Source organism: Ambystoma mexicanum, chromosome 2q, assembly GCF_040938575.1.
Source record: "Ambystoma mexicanum isolate Mex_15411 chromosome 2q, UKY_AmexF1_1, whole genome shotgun sequence".
NCBI lineage: Eukaryota > Metazoa > Chordata > Amphibia > Caudata > Ambystomatidae > Ambystoma > Ambystoma mexicanum.
Genome location: NC_090924.1, coordinates 1,364,965,628 through 1,364,983,772, shown reverse-complemented (window position 1 = coordinate 1,364,983,772; position 18,145 = coordinate 1,364,965,628).

The following is an 18,145-nucleotide window of genomic DNA, read 5'->3' as shown; positions in this document are numbered from 1 at the left end:
CACTTGATTCATCCATACTAAAACAAGTACTGTGTTACAGGGTGATGCTGGTACTTACAATTACATCATCCTTCGTAGCTGATACAGAGCCAGAGGTATGCGCACTGACAGTTTCTTAGAATGAAAAAATGCACGCCCTAGATCTGATACCATTAGACAGTGACATTATTATAAACGAGCATCATTTGCAAATTGCTTCAGTGCAACATTTCAATCAGTGGGTTTCGCACAGTCATCTTTGATCGAGTAAACTATATTATAAACTAGCATCTTTTGCAAATTGCTTCAGTGCAACATTTCAATCAGTGGGTTTCGCACAGTCATCTTTGATTGAGTGAACTAGCCATCAATCAGGTGAAATTCAAAATGTATATTTTGACTAAGTGACGTACACGGTGTACGATGGTATCTGTGTAAGCCATGTGTGCGATGAAATAATTTGATTTCGAATATGAATGACTTATTTATAATGAATACTCTTTTCTAGGGATGCATACAAGATTGGGATATAGAAGAGGAGGTACGTGGAATCGAGTTGGCGGGGCAGCATGCTGGTGCAGTCGTGACAGTGAAGAAGGTTTCCAAGAAAACCTAAAAAGCAAAGGTAACTAACAGACAATTTCATTTCCAAACAGTGTTTTGTGGTGTTACCTTCATAACATGCTTTTTAAAAAATCTAAAGTGCCATATACTGTATGTTGGATTTACATTGAACATCTTTTTCCAACCCGTCTTCTAGTTGCCCGATGTTGTACGAACTATGCAGACACAGACAGCTACAGAAATCAGAGATGCTGCTTGCCAAACTGATTTCACCATGGAGCAACTATTATTTGAGGCACAGCATGTTCAAATCAATAAGCAGACTCAAGATGCTTTTGCCCAATGGCCAGAAAATGACCAACAAAGCCAGCAACGTGTTGTTGGACCATTGCTACAATGCGAGTGCTCCACCAGATGTAGATGAAACTGAATGTAATGAAGATGCTTTTGAATTAGTCGCAGACCACTTCACACAATCGACACCCGCTGATAAGGGACCACCCAAAAAACAATCGACATTGATGTTTTCTCCGATTCGTGTTCACGTAACAGAAGCTGAAATAACAGAGACTGAAGCATCAACACAATTGACCGAGGAACAAGACAAAGATCTTGACTCCAGTTTGTCCAGTTGGGCTTATATGTCAACCACAGTTGATTCAGAAACCACCTTCATGCAGGAAGATAGTCTAATAAAGGAGCCCAAATACATTGTATTCAACAGCTGCTTCTTTATGGAGATTATAATGATGCTGAAATGTGTGCTTCCAGTGAGAGGGGAAGTATGTGGGAAGGCATTGGTGAATGTGACTCGTGTATCACAAGGCAGTAACATCAAAATACAAGCCACCTGTGAAATGATCCATGCAAAATGTTCGTAGTCCGCTCAACCGATACTGGGAAAACTGTCAGCTGGAAATCTACGGTGTGCAGTTGCTTTACTTTTCAGTGGCTCTAGTTTCAGTAAGTTGTCCAGTTTGTGGGACTCAAGTTCCTTTCTAAAACGCAGTACTACAAATATCAACGTCAGTATCTATTCCCTGCTATTAGTGAAGCTTGTAAAATTGAACAAATGTCTATTCAAAGTACATTCTCCGAAAAACAGTTCAGCTAGCTGGCTATGGACAGTGTGACAGCCCTGGATTTTAAGCAAAGTACTGCACATACCACTTTCAGGACATGGAAACAAAAAACAAAAAAATGTGAGTTCGGTGGTCGTGCAGGTGTCCGAGTGTAAATCCTCAGTGGCCATGGAGAAACCTGGTTTTATAAAATCCCTGGAATATCTCCAATTAAGGGGAATGCAAATCGACCTCATAGCCACAGACAGACGTGTTTCAATGGCCAAGACAATGAAAGAGCAGTTTCCAAATATTCGCCATCAATTTGATGTATGGCACGTTGCCAAATCAATCAATAAAAACATTTCAGCTGCAGGAAAAAGAAAGGTTCTGAAAATATTTTAAAGTGGTCCCAGTCTTTCAGCAACCATCTTTGGTGGAGCTCCAAAACTTGTGATGGGTCTGTAGAAATTCTACTCGACAAAGCCGGTCACTAATGCACCACTGTTCCAACATTCACTCTTGGACAGAAAACCAACATTTCCACAAATAGGCACATGGCCCTTTGTCACCGGAGTAGGAACGGAAGAAGAAGTGGTTGATTCCATCTTCACCTCCACACAAAGCTCTTGAGAAGATTGTATTTATTTTATTTATTTTGCATCTTTAAAGCACTCACACAGCCCCACGGGCATTGAGGCGCTGCACAGGAATTGTTTTTGTTTAGGTACGTAATTGTTTTTTTTATTTTTGTTTTAGTTATGTATTTATAACGTGCTTAAACACCCGGTGGTTTCTAAACGCGGACCTGAGGATCGAACCTGTGTTGCGTCGTGTGGTCTTGCTTCCAAGGCACACACGTTTCCGCTGAGCTATCCTCCCAGGACATTGTGTTTGACAAAACTCCATCAAGAGATCTGAAGGGAGGTGTTCTACAATATGTGCCTTAAGTACAGGCCAAAGAGATTGCATTTCGGCATAGACGGGATGCAATATAGGACAATACTAGTGGTATTAGCGCATGACGAGAATGTGGGCATGAACAATCGAGGACTGTGGGAAACTTTGGGATGCTATGCTACACAATGGCCTTTACGAAAATAAGCAAAACATGGGGGGTCAAGCCAATATACGAGGAAATGGAATTCGATTTTGTGAAAGATCTTATTTTGACTGTCTTGGACATACATACTCACGGAATCGCACACAATTTTGTTCCGAGGACACATATATTGACATAAAACATTGCAAACGTGCTCTGTCCACCTAAAGCAGAGCTTGTGGAACAGTTCTCGTCCCGTTTCAAATGATTACCATCTATTTCTTTGTTCAACAATGTTTATATAAAGTGTTGAAATAAAGCATCCAATTTGTCTTTTGAAATCTATCCTCTTTGTCAATTTTTTTTACAAGTACCATTTTTACGAATGCCATACAATGTAACGCTGTGCTTTCACACTTCCCAGTTTCGTCGAGCTACTGTGGGACCTTCACTGATCGTGGGAGGGCCAGATGGATAACAGCATGAAAGCAACTTTGGGGTTCTGCAGTTGCCTTAACAAACAGTTGCCAAAGTAGCTGAATAACGACTCGTCCCACAAAAGGGATGAGACCTAGGCTAGATAAGATACTCGGCACGCAAGAACTACTGACTGTGAGCAAAACAGTACATCAAAGAGGATTGCTGGGTGAGAAATAGCTGCACCCTAACCAATATATTCATGGGGGCATGTGTTGGGGGTCATTTCTAATGTAAGGAAGTAGTGGGTCAGTTGAGCCTCCAGCCCCCATACAGCATATGCGAAAGTGACACCCTGCTCTTGCACTCATGGGGGATGCCTCCTTTGCCCTTCTGCAGCCATGGGGAAGAAGGCCCTGATCTAAGCAGAGGTGGGGCTATTGCTAGCCACACTTGGACTCCATTTTGTGTACCCTCGACTCCAAATTTGGACTAGGCAGCATTCTGTCATTGTGTCTCTGACTCTGTCATTCTGTCTAACTAAGAATGTATTCATTTAAATCTTCCTCTGAGATCACTGTCCTGTGTGTGTCAGGGTCAAACCATGACTTGTAGTTGTTCATCCATCTCAACAAATGTTCTCCTGCACCTCTCACCCCAGCTGCTGGAAAATTACTGCTTGTTCAACCTTGTGCCACTCAAAAGCTATTCTTTTCATGTACCAGAAGTGTGACCCTTCCTTGCTGACCACCCCAGAGTGCCTCCCAATAAAACAAGACACCAGTCACAGTATATTCTGTCCTAAACTAACATGTGTCACTCCACCCCTTTCTAGCTTTGATGTACCAGACCTGTCAGCTATCAATCCCGACCCCCGCAGGTTGCCTCAGGGGCAAGACCCCACACCCTTCACCTCGCTAGTGACCCAAAGTGGGATAGTACAAACACACGTGTGCAATTCATAGGCCTCTAATATATAACTGCGGTCATGGGTTCAGGGGAACGCAGCCAGGCAGGAGGGGGTTGCAGCAGGGCTTGTTCGGACATTCTCGTACAAGCACATTTTGTCAGGGCTCGAGACTTGCTCCTTGTGAAAAATGTTTGTGATTTGCCGTGTGAACCAGAGATGGGCTGAGCTGACAGGTGGTGTGGGCAGGCTGTGGGAGTCGCTGGGAGAGTGCGAAGTTCTCCTGAGGAACAAAGTAAAACACTAGAAATTTCGAGCACCATTGGTGGATGGCAGCAAACAATTCATATGTTTTTCAAAAACATTTCTAATGCCACTATGGTCTGAAGGGCTATTGGCTCCCATTCTGAGTGAAGGTCAGCGGCTTTGAATTTTTGCTTGCGAGCTGAGCAAACGCACACATTGTACAAAGTGTACGGTTTAATTGTTTTTCGACCTTGAAAGATAGGGAGGATTCGGAAAGGAATAAATGAAGGGAGAGGTGTAATACCGTCAAATATGATAAGGTCACCATTACAAAACTGGACAAAGGACCATGTAATTTAATTTTAGCAAAATTTGTTGATCTGAACGTAGTCTCTGCGTTACACTGAGAGAATGGAAATGCTAAATATTATGTACGTTTTACTTTCGACGATTTTATAGACCAACGAGTCAACTTATCATTAGCCGACTGTTATTGCTGGCTTACATTGTAGTGGGTTGTTCTTTGTGGCATATTGCAACGACACGCAAATACAACCTGTGTGTGTACTTGTCTTTGTCCCGGGGACATGGGCAGTCCAGCATCGAAATGCATGTAGTCCACTTCTAGGTTCCCCAAGGTTCCACAAACGCCAAATTCTACACTAATATTTAGTTAAAATGCCGTCTATGAGTTCTTCGAATTGTAGCGTCAGCTTGCACATCCCATTTCGAGCTGAACATACTCCATAGCACTAACCGCTGAAGCAAATTGTAGACTACTTTCCACATTGTTTTCTCTGTGTTCCCATTGTTTTACGTCTGTGTTCATCATTAGTTTTACCACAACCCGAATTAATGGGTAAAATGATAAATTGTACTAAAGATCGGCAAATGAGACACTGTTACGCTCACCTGGTCTCTGTGGAGGCATTGGGGCATGGTTGCAGCCCGCCCTGAACTTAAATCACCCCCTTCAGGCCTCTCCCTCGGTAGAAAAGCTGTGAACGGTGGTACGTGGTGATACTGCTCCTGAGTGGAGATAAGAGTGTGTGAGTGTGCCAATCTGTGATTGTTGTACCTCTCAAACACTTCACCCCAAAGTACGGTTTCTGTGAGCATACGCCAGCCCATAAAGCTCACCTGTGAATTATGAAAGATAAGCTCTCCGTCCTGCTACTTCTGGCAGGGGCGCGTCAAATGGGATCTAGTTCCTTCACTGATCCCTGATAAGGATTAGTTCACTCCAGCTGTGACTATGCTTCTCCTTATGATTAGTAAGTCTTTCTTGAGCTCTTGTGATGCTGTTCGTTCTGTTTAATGTCTTTGGCCCTCATTACGACCCTGGCGGAAATCGAAAAACGATGGCGGAAATGCAATACCGCCATCGAATAGCGCTCGGTGCGACTATGACCCGTCACCGCAAAGTACGAAGCCATTAGCGACACCGTAGTGAATGCCAACGCTAACTGCACCAAGCACGCGCGCGCGCGCCATGCCAAACCGTAAACACCACCATGGCGCAAGGGTACGCCAATTCCGACCCTAGCGGACATGTACCTAACGCCATCAAGCATGGCGGAATGTACCATTCCGCCATGGTGAGAAGTACGGCATCGCGAATCAACCGTAAACGGCCCCACTGAGTGCCTGTACACCGCTCCCTGCCCACAAAGTACAACTCCCCGTAGGTGCAATGAAGTCACAATGCAACCAGTGAAATGTACAAGTCACCCATGCATGCCAACGAACAAATGAAACACAAGAGGGGCCAATGGGAGCTGCAGGGCACAGATGGCACGAATACAGAAGCCATCCCAATGGACATGACCACAGTCCCCCACCAAGAAACGCACGCAAACACAGGCACCTGTGACCAGCAATATTCCGAAAATCACATCATTCCACCAGTCCACCTGGCTGACCGGCATCTGTTACACAAAACCCAATCCCCCGCCCCTGAGCATGACAACATTCAAACAGTCATATTGGCAGCCCCCATCCCTGACCTCACGGGCTTCGTAGGCAAACGCGCCCAGTACAGTACCACGCAACTAAACTCCGAAGCTGGAAACCAATGCAGATCTCCTCACAATACATCGCTCCCCAAATAGGAATATGCCACATCACTTGCAAAGAAGAACGCTACACGGGCCAAATCAGAATAGAAATTTAATGCACAGCAAAATCACCAAGCCCATACAGCCATCAGGCCATGAACTCCAAAACACATTTCACCATTGTGGGCTGCATCCGCAAGAAATGACCAGCCACTACTTGTGTGACGCCCTGTTCCATCATGGTACACAGAGCCACATTCACGTACGAAAAGGCAACATGGAAGCGCACAGAACCGCAGGGCCGTCCCAATGGGGAGGCACTAGTCCAGCTGAAAGGCCGAAATGTTGCTCCGAGCCACCAGTACTGCGTAAGGGCATGTGGCCCATTGGCGATCGTCCCATAAGATCGTAATGCTGCTCCACTGATTAACACGAAGCAGCAGGTGTCGGGAGTAAAACCCATCTGCAGGAGTGGCATACAGATGGCAGTGGCAAAAGGGGAGGAGATACCTGTCAACCAAAAGAAAAGAAAAAGAACAGAATGGCCATCAAAACTACATTCCAACAACTCACTTCAATGATCACACTAAATCCACAGCCATATGCATGCTAGCCCACTCCAAAGGTTCATCACCACCCAAAAACCACTTGCGACTCATAACTATCTATATCGAGGTGTAAACACCATCACAAACGAGTGTACCTGTGCATGCGTCTGTCAAAACAGAATCCATCAGATGGGATTGGTAACGTGCATGGACACAAGTGTCTGAGGGCGCGTCGAGACAGGGAGGGCTCAACAAGGCCAGATAGACGATGGTCCCACTATGGCAGCCCTGCATCACATAGCGTAGGGGAGGTGGATAGATCCCAAGAAGCCCTGTACATGGCAAACTCTGTATCAAATCACCTGCCCATGCATCCATTCATCATTCCCTCATCCCGGGATTAAAACGCCTGAATATTTCCTCACATAACATTAGAAATATCCATTGAGTCTGTGCGTTATGCAGCCTGCAAAATCCACAGTGCCCCAGCCCGTAATTCCAGTGTTGTGAAGTAACATGTATTTGGGAACGTCCGGCCTCATCGCCCACGTCGCTATTGCGCATCCCAAACTATTCATATCAATCATTGCTTCCTCGCCATGGCCCCTGTCTCAAGGACATTGAACAATAGAACGTTATATTTGCAGTCAGACCTGTGGGCATTTCCTCGCCGCTAGCTGAAAACCGAAAGCGCCGCCCTTCGAATTCCTCATTTGCAACATCACGTCGAAGAGGCATCTGTGGCCGGTTGGAATCACTAATTAATCCATCGAGTGCGGCTGTGTGTGAAAATGGCAACTGCCTTCACCCACAAATGGGACGCCCCGCCCGTCGTTGCAACTCGGTACAGTGATGCATGAGGGCCCACCGTTACTCGAGTACTACGTTCCAGTGACCCTTCATAAGTCTGTTCGCGACTGCACAGATAGTATGTGAAACAATGGGAGCATAGCCGAATGTACATATCAACAAATGTTACACGGCCATCGGGTACAAATACATGATTGCAATAGCAAGATGCCATTCCTCGAATTGCAGCGTTGTGTGCGGGACGTGCTCGGCCAAAGGGGAGAGCAGTTTGCCCAGGTGGAATGAATCACCACAGGTGGAGGCCATACAGCCTGAAAACACATAAATTGCACACCCAGTCTCCTCCCACAACCACACCGAAATGCTACCGGCAGGACTCGCGATGTTGGCCCTGGGGGACATGATAGCACTGCAAGTACTCCAACTCCAAGAAGAAGACGAACACCAACTACAACCGGCCGCACGGAGGAGACGCAGGAGGAGGAGGAGGGCAAGGCAGGGCCAGCAAGGGCCGCCAGCACAGCCACTACCACCACGCAGGCAGCCCGCAATCCCACGCCTCTGAGCACATCCGTTCAACCTCACTGATGAGCAGATCCACACCCTCTACCGTCTGGACCGGGACACCATAGCCGCCATTGTGGACATGACACAGGCTGACCTTGTCAGCATGATAGATTGCCCAACCGCCTTCCCACCCCTACTGAAGGTGGTGTCTGTACTCCACTTCCTGGCCACAGGCACCTACCAGCACACAGTCGGACAGTTGCATGGCATTTCTCAGCCACTGTTCTCACGGACACTATTGCAAGTGCTCGATGCCCTCCTGCAGCATGCAGACGACTACATCTCCCTACCACGCTCGGAGCAGGAAATGACCAACACAAAAGTGGGATTCCATGCACTTGCCGGCATACCGGGTTGCATTGGTGCCATCGACTGCACCCATGTGGAATTGGTCGTCCCACATGCCATGGAGGCCCAGTACCGCAACCGAAAACAATTTCATTCTCTGAATGTACAAATGGTGTGTGACTCCAACAGGATCATTACACATTGTTGTGCCAGATTCCCTGGATCAACCCATGATTCTATGGTCTTGAGGAACTCTACAATACCACGCTACATGGAGCGACACGCAGGGAACAGATCCTGGCTACTCGGTGAGTCACATTACATGCATGATAATGTGGGGTATGTGATTCGGCAATGACCTGGCAGGAAGGGGGGGGGGATGTGCGTACGTAGCAATGGCATTCCACATCATACGTTTATCGTCCACATACAGGTGATGCTGGATATCCACTGAAGAGATGGCTCCTCACACCAGTCCGGAACCCACGGGACCAGCATGAGGAGGACTACAACCATGCCCACTCACGTACCCGTGTAGTCATCGAACAGGCATTCGGCCTACTGAAGGGTCGTTTCCGCTGCCTCAGCAGGTCTGGCGGGGCACTCCTGTACCGCCATGAGAAGGTTGCAAAGATGGTGATGGCATGTGTCATGCTCCACAACATGTGCGTACGTAGAAATGTGCCCATGCCCCCTGACGCAGAACTGCAAGCACCTGATGATGGTCATGATGAGGGTGGGGATGTGGCAGCACCTCAAGGAGTCTGCGAGGCACCGGAGGGCCGTGACATTCGTCAGCATCTCATTGATGTATGCTTCTAGCACTCACGCCTAGTGGCTGATACATGGACACGGGACTCGTGGCACTGTGTGTGTCTGGGACATGCACAATATGGACTGTACGCCTATGATGGCCTAGTACACAAAGATCAATGTCCACACATCTCATTGGTTGATCGTGCACTGTTTATGGCATATGTGATATCATATTGAACACCCTATCGACCCGCCACCCAAGTGAGCCCAACACACCCCCTCCACCCTCCTACCTCCCCCCCGAACACCAGTGTCCAAAGATGCTCATTGTCAGTGGGCAGTCGCTATTGCAAGCCCCCTCTGCGGGTATCAGGGGCACCCCTGCCTGTGGAGCGCAGGTTCCTCCCAGATCTACGTTGGGGGCTGCCCTGGACGGAACTTGCAACGGATGATGTCTCTGCCTGCTCACGTCCATGCATGTCCCTAAGGGTTTGCGAGAGCTCAGTGAGCACACGGCGCACTGCGGCAAGTTCGGCACATACGTCTTTGGACGTCGCATGCAGTTCCCCCCTCAGGCTCTCGGTGCTACTCTCCATTTGTGCCCTTAGTGTCTCTGTACTTCTCTCCATTTCTGCCCTAAGTGTCTCAGTTGATGTTTCTATGTCTGCCTTAGTGCCCCCACATTCATCGGCATGGTCCTTGAGGAGCGTGGCCAGTTGCTGCTGTTGCACGATTAACTGGTCGAGGGACTGTTGCCTCTGCTGGGCCATGGCCATTTGCGGGGGTGTCACAGAGGGGCTGTTGTCCTCATGTTGCCTTGCCACAGGGCTTGTGGGGGATGGCCAGTCGTCGTCTTGTGGGTGCCACTGCGTGGTATCCTCATGTTGTACGGGATGGGACAGACAGGGGGATTGGGACAGGTCATGGATGGATCTGACTTCGACATCCCCGTCTTCTGTGTCGGAGCATGCTGCCATCAATGGGGTGTCACCTATGGTGCTGCTGCCACCAGAGGCAGTGCCTTCTGTGGCATCCGTTGGGGGGACCTGTGGTGGTGGTGGTGTGGGCATGCTGGCTGCTGGGGTGCCTGTTGATGTTCCCTCCTCTGTGCTGCCACCTGATTTGTGCTGCTGCCGTGTCTTGATGCGTGCTGCTGAGGTGGAGGGTCTTTGGCCGTTGGTCTTGGCCCTCTTTGCAGGTGTGCTGGTAGGGGTGTCCTGATGCTCGTCGTTTGGATCGGACCCTGTGGTGGAGTAAAGGAGGGCGAGGGTTATTAATGGGTCTGTGGGTATTGGAATGGCATTGTATCACATGCATTGGGGTGGTACCTGAGGGTGATTTGGGTCGGGGCCTTGGAGGTGGTTTCATTTGTGTGTGGAGTGAGGGTGCAGTTGTTTGGCAGCCTGCAGTTAGGGTGTGCCTGCTGCACGTGTAGTGCGTTTTTTAGAGGTTTTTAATTATTTATGTATTTATTCTGGGTTTTAACGTGCGCTATCAGGCCGATGTGTGTGGACGTTCTCCTGGACATGTGTTTCTGTTGCACTATGTGGACACATGGTACCTCACATGATTGGACATTGTGGATTTGGCATTGTTTTATTTGGCCCACCTACCTGAATCTTCGGATGTCTGCACTCCTTTCTCCATCCCTCCGACTCCCTCTATGCTCTCCATTCCGATGGTGGAGGCACAGATTTCTTCCCAGGGGGTCAACTTGATGGGTGATTCAGGACCTCCCCCGGTGGCTGTGGCAATGTTGCGGTTGGCAGAGAGTATGCTGCGGACGCGTATCCGCAGGTCGTCCCATCGCTTTCGGCATTGCTGTGGGGTGCGGGGTGCGGTCCCCACCGCACTTACCCGCTGTGCCACCAGAGCCCATATGGCCTTCTTGTTTGCAAGTGCCGTCCTGGTCATTTGCGTGGAGAAGACGACGGCAGCATTCTCCTGGAGGGTCTCTGTTAGCACGGTGAGTTCCTCACGGGAGTAGTGGACCTGCCGCTTGCGGTCGCACGCTTTCTTCGCTACTTTTCCCATTTTTCTTGGTTTCGCTAGGGTGGATGACGGGTTGGGGTGTGTCTCTGGGTAGTGTTTTTAGTGGTTGTGTGGTTTTAGTGGTTTTATAGGTGTACGGCGGGATGTTTCCCGTTCCGGGCCCATGTTTTAACTTCCGTTTCCGTATATTTCCGGTCACCGTACTTTCCGGTAGGCGCACACTCCGGTGTCCGCTGTGATGGGTGGCGGTATTGCACCTAGGGCGCCGTACGGCGGCGGTGTGGGCCGTTTTGGGGTCATTTCCGCCATCGCGGACTTTGCACTTCCGCCATGCCGTGGTGCTCGTGCCCGATGGGTCGGAATGGGCCGCACTTTGCTCCATCGTGCAATGGCGGAAACGCTATTTACGCTGTGGCGGTCCGGTCAGTCACTTTCCGCCAGGGTCGTAATGAGGGCCTTTATATGTAGCTCCTATTTATTCCCGCAATAATGTCTCTCTTCTGTTTTCTTCCCTTAGATAGAAATGCGGCCTCAATGCAGCTGTGAGACGCGAGACATGGCCGGATGGAAGATGGAAGCAACCGCAATGTTCGACAGCAGGTAAGTGATGGTCTAAGGAAAAACGCGAAGTATGGCGAAGCTCAACCTTAAACTGACTGTTTTTTACGATGTCTAATCTTGTCTTCTGTTTTTCCTTGCAGGTGCTGCTGTCGACGATGGAGCGTGTCGTGCTGCAGTGCCAAGATGAAGATTTCGGTGTTCCGGAAAGTGTAAAGATGAATACTTTGTTCGCCGAAGAGATTTACAGGTAAAAACAGCTTCCCCCAGTTAGTAAGTATGCTGGCAGGAAGCAGGATGTCCAGCAAGCAGGATCTTCAAAGGTAAGTCTGACCTCAGGCGACGGTGAGCATTACGCTGCTTGCAAGTGCAGAATAACGCGAAGCGCCTGTCTTGAGAATCGGGCTCAGCTTATATAGCTGAGAACGTGGGCACGCCCATTAGGGCCAGCTTACCAGCCACACCCTGCCACTACTAGAGAGTGAGCATGTGCGATGACAATCCATTAGCAGCCACATGCAAGAATACACTTGGGGCTGCTTAATGGATGGAATGTTAAAGGTTAATGCATCCTGCTTAATGGATGGAATGTTCAAGGTTAATGCATCTGAAGTGCTATGTCCATAATAAAATCTTTTTGGTGTTAAATGGATGTTCTTGTTTACCTTTGGAGCCAGGCTCGTGTCCACGAAGGTCTCCTGTGCATGCAACCCCTGCATGCCTGTGCCCCTGACTTCATGGCCATGACAGACACATTTCTGTTATGTTTTTCAAACCGCTACATCCTGCCTTTCTGCGATTGTCATTGATTCCAGATACCAACTGACGGGTTTTTTAACAGGCAGCTGCAGATACACTTGAATGGTTGGATCACAATGCCGCTTTTTTGGGACGATCGCCACAGGCTGATAAGCCCTTAAGCGGTACCAGCGATGAGAAGCAACCTGACATCGTTTACGGTAGCCTAGCGCCAATCTGATGCCAAAGCCTTGCTATTCAATGTGCGTCCAATGCACTTCTTATACCCAAAAGGAACACCGTGTGACTCACGATAAACATTTGTGGGTTGAGAACAAATAAAAGAATTACCTATTTGCTTGAATATGGCAATCGCCGGATGTTCTTGGAGTGTTTATTGTGAAATAAAAGTACTTTACAAATTGTACAGTTTTGCTATTTCCTTTAAAAGTATAGTTTTATATTCAAAATTGGGACGCACTGTGTTGTGAGATGATGTGTGTTGATATTCTGGTTTTTGCGTCAACTAACGTTAACATGTAGGTGATGATTGGGCGCGTTTGGCTACGCTGCTCAGTAACGTCATGGAGAGTATCACTAGGTTTGGTGATGTCAGCCTCAGGGGGAGGGGATATGATTTAGTGCCGCCAGGGTAGTCCACCTAGGGCGATGCGGCAACGGATAAGATTATCATAAAATGGCCGCACCCTGCTGCCTGATTTCGCATGTATAAAAAAGAGGAAAACTACGGTAAGGTGCATAGGAAATGTTTGTACGATCGATCAACGTATGCTTTTGAGAGCACTATTCCTTTAAATTGATTGTGGCGCTGTATGCTTTTCTGTGTGTTTTTCTGGGGAAAGCAGAATGATTAATCTACAGGCTCCAGAGACAGGAGGAAAAAAAGGGGAAAAAGGGAGAACAAAAAAAAGGGGGGATGAACTTGGCACTTCTTTGCTACTGACGAAATGTTATTTTATTGTTGCTTAAATGTTACATTACTGTTTTAAGACTGCTTTTGACTTTTTTTGCAATCCATTTGTGAAAAGCTTACTTTTGAAGGCTATAACACAATTAAAAAAAAATCAAGAAAGCAGTGACATAAAGGGTTTTTAGGGTCAACCCATTATTAGGCACCCACGAATCCCAGCAGGGGGCCTTGTCACAGACAGAATGAATATGATCTAATTAAATGGGGCCAGATTTCAAGTCTTATTTAGCTAACCTAAGAGGTGATGCAGATTAATTTTCACATATGTGGCAGTCGGAGAGTTTGCATACTGGAAAGCCTGCAACCCACTTAACACAGGTGGACTGTCAGAGTAAGAGGAAGGAGACAAATCTGAAACTACTTGACCTCACGTCTCAGATGATGGGGGTGTGGCGGAGTGGGAAGCAGAGTTTGTTGAAGTTAGGATCAGATCTCTCAAGTTGTCCCATGGCATGCTCACGCGGTCCTGTGTGTATTCGTTGCATTTAAGTGATTGTATTCAAATTAACTTGCACCTTACTAATGATGTGCATTGTGGTAATTACATCCCCGTGCACAGTGGTGCAAACTGGAAACGGCCAATGCCCACGCGTGGCAAACAAAACACTCACTGCACCAGTGATATGTGCCTGATAGGCACCGTACCTCTCAACTCACATGCTCTTGGCAGGTGTCACCCGTCACACAGGCAGCTCTCTCACCCGCCAAGGCCCGCACAACGCCCATGTGAATCAATGGGCCTGTAGACGTCAACTACAAAGTCTGGTGTTGTTACCCTCCCAAGGGCCACGGAAGGTTGAGAGCTATGTTTGCGCACAGTGATTTTGTCAGGGGCACCATTTTCTGACTGGGCACATACATTATTTAATAAACAGACATGTTCTTGTGTGTTGCGCAATACCTGATAGCTGAACTACTGAAATATCACATATATCACCCTTCAAGACTGACCGTAAATCACGTGGTGTTCATGTAATGTCTGCTGATAAATTGAGCAGAAAAATGCACCCTTTCTGGCAATTGTATAAAAACGTTTTCTAGCTGAAGAGCGGAAGGAGGAGAAAGCGAAAATGCTCCTCAACCGCTCACGTGTGGGCCAGGTTTGTATACCACGCTGATCTGAAATGTAACTAGTCGGCACTCTTGCGTTTTTTATCTTCATTTTTTACAAAATATCAAAGTGAGCCCCAATTCGGTCCTGAATAAAAACAGCGCTTAGTTTTTCTTTTCGATACTTCTTTTGTTTGTCTCTACTTTCAAATGCACATAAAGGCCCATTCTGCCCTTTAGACCGGTTGATACTCTAACATAGGGCCCTGAATGCCTGCAAACCCCATACAGTCCTTTCTATGTTTCGACTCCTAGAAAAATCACGTGACTCTTCTCTCACTCCGGGCTCGCACAGAGCACGCCCACTGGAAACCTGTTTCCCAATAATGTTGTGTAGTGGACCCTCCTGTGTGTGTGTGTTGCCCCTTTAAGGGGATGCGTCCTTCCCCCTTGTATTGCTCAAGCTAATAAAAGGGAGCCCTGCAGGCACTTGTGGCAGAATGGCGGCAGACTCCATAAGAGGAACTCCTGAGTCCGTGTCTCATTACTATGTAGGCTGCAGGCCTACACGTGGAGGCACAGGCCTGCAGGCCCTGATGCCATGGGACCCTCGTGCCAGGACGGTGGCAGAGGTCCGCATGGTCAGGGGCCTGGCAGGCTGTGCCCCCACAACCCCCAATGGTGCTGGTGTCCCAAAGTACCATGTGGCCTGCCGGATGTCCAGGTCAGGCCCCTAACCCCCACAGGCACTGGGCCTGTGGAGTGTCAGTAACCATGGCACTCAAGGAGGGGGGCCATCGGATGTCCATGGTGAGACCCCCCACCACATTGGCGACAAGGACGTCGAGTCCGCACGACCCCTGCTGCCCGTGAGTAGTGGGGAGAAAGAAGAGCAGAGTGCCCGACCCCAGCCGCAGGTCCGGATGGGCCTACGCCTCACCGCCGTGGCCGCGGTGTAGGCCTGGGCCTCCCTGCGGTGGGGTGAGCTCTCATGGCGCTCCACCGCACCAAGGAGTGGTGTGCGGCCCTATAAGGGGAGAGAAAAGGTGAGCGGCCGTTGCCGCGAAGTAAAGGAAGTCACAAACCCGTCCATCTCTCGTGTGTGCTGAGAGACGGAAAGAAGAAAAGAGGCGAGGTGACAGCCCCGCTGTGCTGCAGCGGCGGGAGCACTGCTGTCCTAGCCCCAGAGAAGTGGCCGAGGGCGAGCGATGCATCCCGCGTCAGATATACTGCCCAACTGCCAGGCCCACGGAAGGAAGAGGAGGTGAGGCGGCGGCACCGTCGAGCAGTGGGACGGGAGGCAGCCTGGGGCATCCGCCTTGATGGGAGGAGATGGCGGTAGTGCGGCCGCAGCTGCGGTGGTGTGGTGACCTGCCGCCGGGAGGAGAGCAGTGATGCCCGGCCCCCGGGTGGGAGGCAAATAAGGAGGGGTGGCACCTTTCAATGTGGATCCTCCCCGGCCGTGGCCCTCTGCGAGGAGGGGGCTCGTGCGGCCGGGGTGGGAGGATCCAGCTCACGCCCCGCAACGCTATTGCCCCAGGCCCCGTGTCATACAGGGTATGACACGATGGAGGGCCTGGGGGTTAGGCGCAGGGTGGGGGAGATGAACGGCAGGAAACAAAGAGGGAGGGGCAGCCAAAGCGGCGCCCCCACCCTCGGTGCTGCCAGGGGAATGCACCAAAAGGTGTGAAGGAAGCAGCAGGGGGGGCAGGAAGAAGCCCGGCCCCCAGCAACACATCAAAGGGGAAGGGGAGGATAAATACCCCTGTGAAATCTCAAGGTGGCACAAACAGGTCCGGAGCTCACCTCACTCGGGTAGGCTCCCCGGACCTGTGAAAGGGGAAAAGGAAACGTATGCCTCTGCGGCCTTACCGTTTCTGTGTCTTCTCTCCCCTTCTCTAGGTGACGGCTCGTCAGATTGCAGCTGAAGCCCGTCGGGACAGCGCGAAGGAGCCTGAGGAGACGTGGTGCCGCGAGAGACGAGCGGGATCGGCGAGCTGCGACGACGAGGATTTCGCGAGTTGGGCGTTCTCAGAAGCAGCTTCGGACCAAGAAGAAGGACGCCAGCTGGGGCGGGGACGTGGCGTGAGCAGCTCCAGGCATGCCTGCCCGGTGCCAACAGGAGAACACGAGCCGGCAGAGGGCTCGGTACGGATAGAAAGGGGCGGGGCTACGATTTAAAGTCGTAGCAGGAAGAGAAGTGCAGTCGCCAGTGGCTCAACTAGTAAGTGCTTGGTCTCGGAATGCTGTGGACCTGAGTTCTAATCCAACCTCCGGAACCTCCCTGGCGTGCATGTAATTATTCGGCGTGTATGTTATTATGGCTGACAAAAGCCGGCAGAGGCTCAGCTGTTCAACGAATGAGCCGGTAACGCTGGCCATGCGGCACAGTAATTAAGTGCTGTGACCATACACGAAAGGTTGGGGGTTCGAGTCAAACCCCCAGCTCCAACATTTTTTGTGTAAACAGAGGAGCTATAAGCACCAGGCGGACTACAGCACGGGGATATAGCTCTGTGGTAGAGCATTTTTGACTGCAGATCAAGAGGTCCCCAGTTCAAATCCAGGTGTCCCCTCCACATTGGGGCCAAAAAAGTCAATCCCCAGAATCAACAACCAGGAAGGAAAAACAGGGGGCGATAAGGCAAGAATGGCAGAGGAAAGAGCGAGAAGAGCACAGGAATTCAGTGCATGGGCCAAAAAGGCAGAAAAGGAGTATGGAGCACAATGGGTGCTGGACGTGGTGCAGACGGAAGAAAGGGCTAGGGCAATGTCGCCTTTGCTGCTGGAGGAGTCCGCTGGCAGCGATGAAGAAGCTGCAATACCACAAGGCCAAAAGAGGCTAAGAGAGATCACAAGAGAGTCACAAGAGCCAGAGATGCCTACAATAAAACGGAAGAAAGGAACCAAGAAAGGTATCGTAAAATTGAATAACAATATTGGCAAAATGGTAAAAGTATTAAATGCATGTATCAAGGCTCAGGGTAAGTCGCCCAGAGCCGGTAAAGGGATGAAAACGGTAATGAAAACGCCCACACCAAAAAAGGCATGGGTACCACTGGAAGCATGGCAAAAGGGTCGGTTAGCCACAAGGTTGACTCGGAAGATGAGGAAAGCCCACGAGAGCAAGTAGTAGAGAGATTGGCCAGAAACGCCATAACATACAAAATTGGTGAGCAATATAAAAAACATGTGAATAATGTGTTGAGAGAATCAAGAGTGAAAGAGGTGGGGGATATCACAGTCTCCAATTTGTGTGACTTTTTGGGGAGTGCATTTACACAGGGGAAGAGGAAAAGCTGGGCGGCAGCACATTTGGCTGCAGTCGTGTATACAGCAAAGGTTGCTGGGTTGGCAGACCCGACAGCAAGCCCACGGTTAAAATATGCAATGAAGGGGTGGGCTAGGTTAGAAAGCAAGAAACCAGACAACAGGAGGCCCCTGAATTTTTTGAAAGTAGTAAAATTGTTACAATTATTGCATAGCACATGTAGCGACAGCTATGAGAGTATGCTGTTCAGGGCGGAATTTGCATTGGCATACTATGGTGCATTCAGGGTCGGGGAGCTGGTGG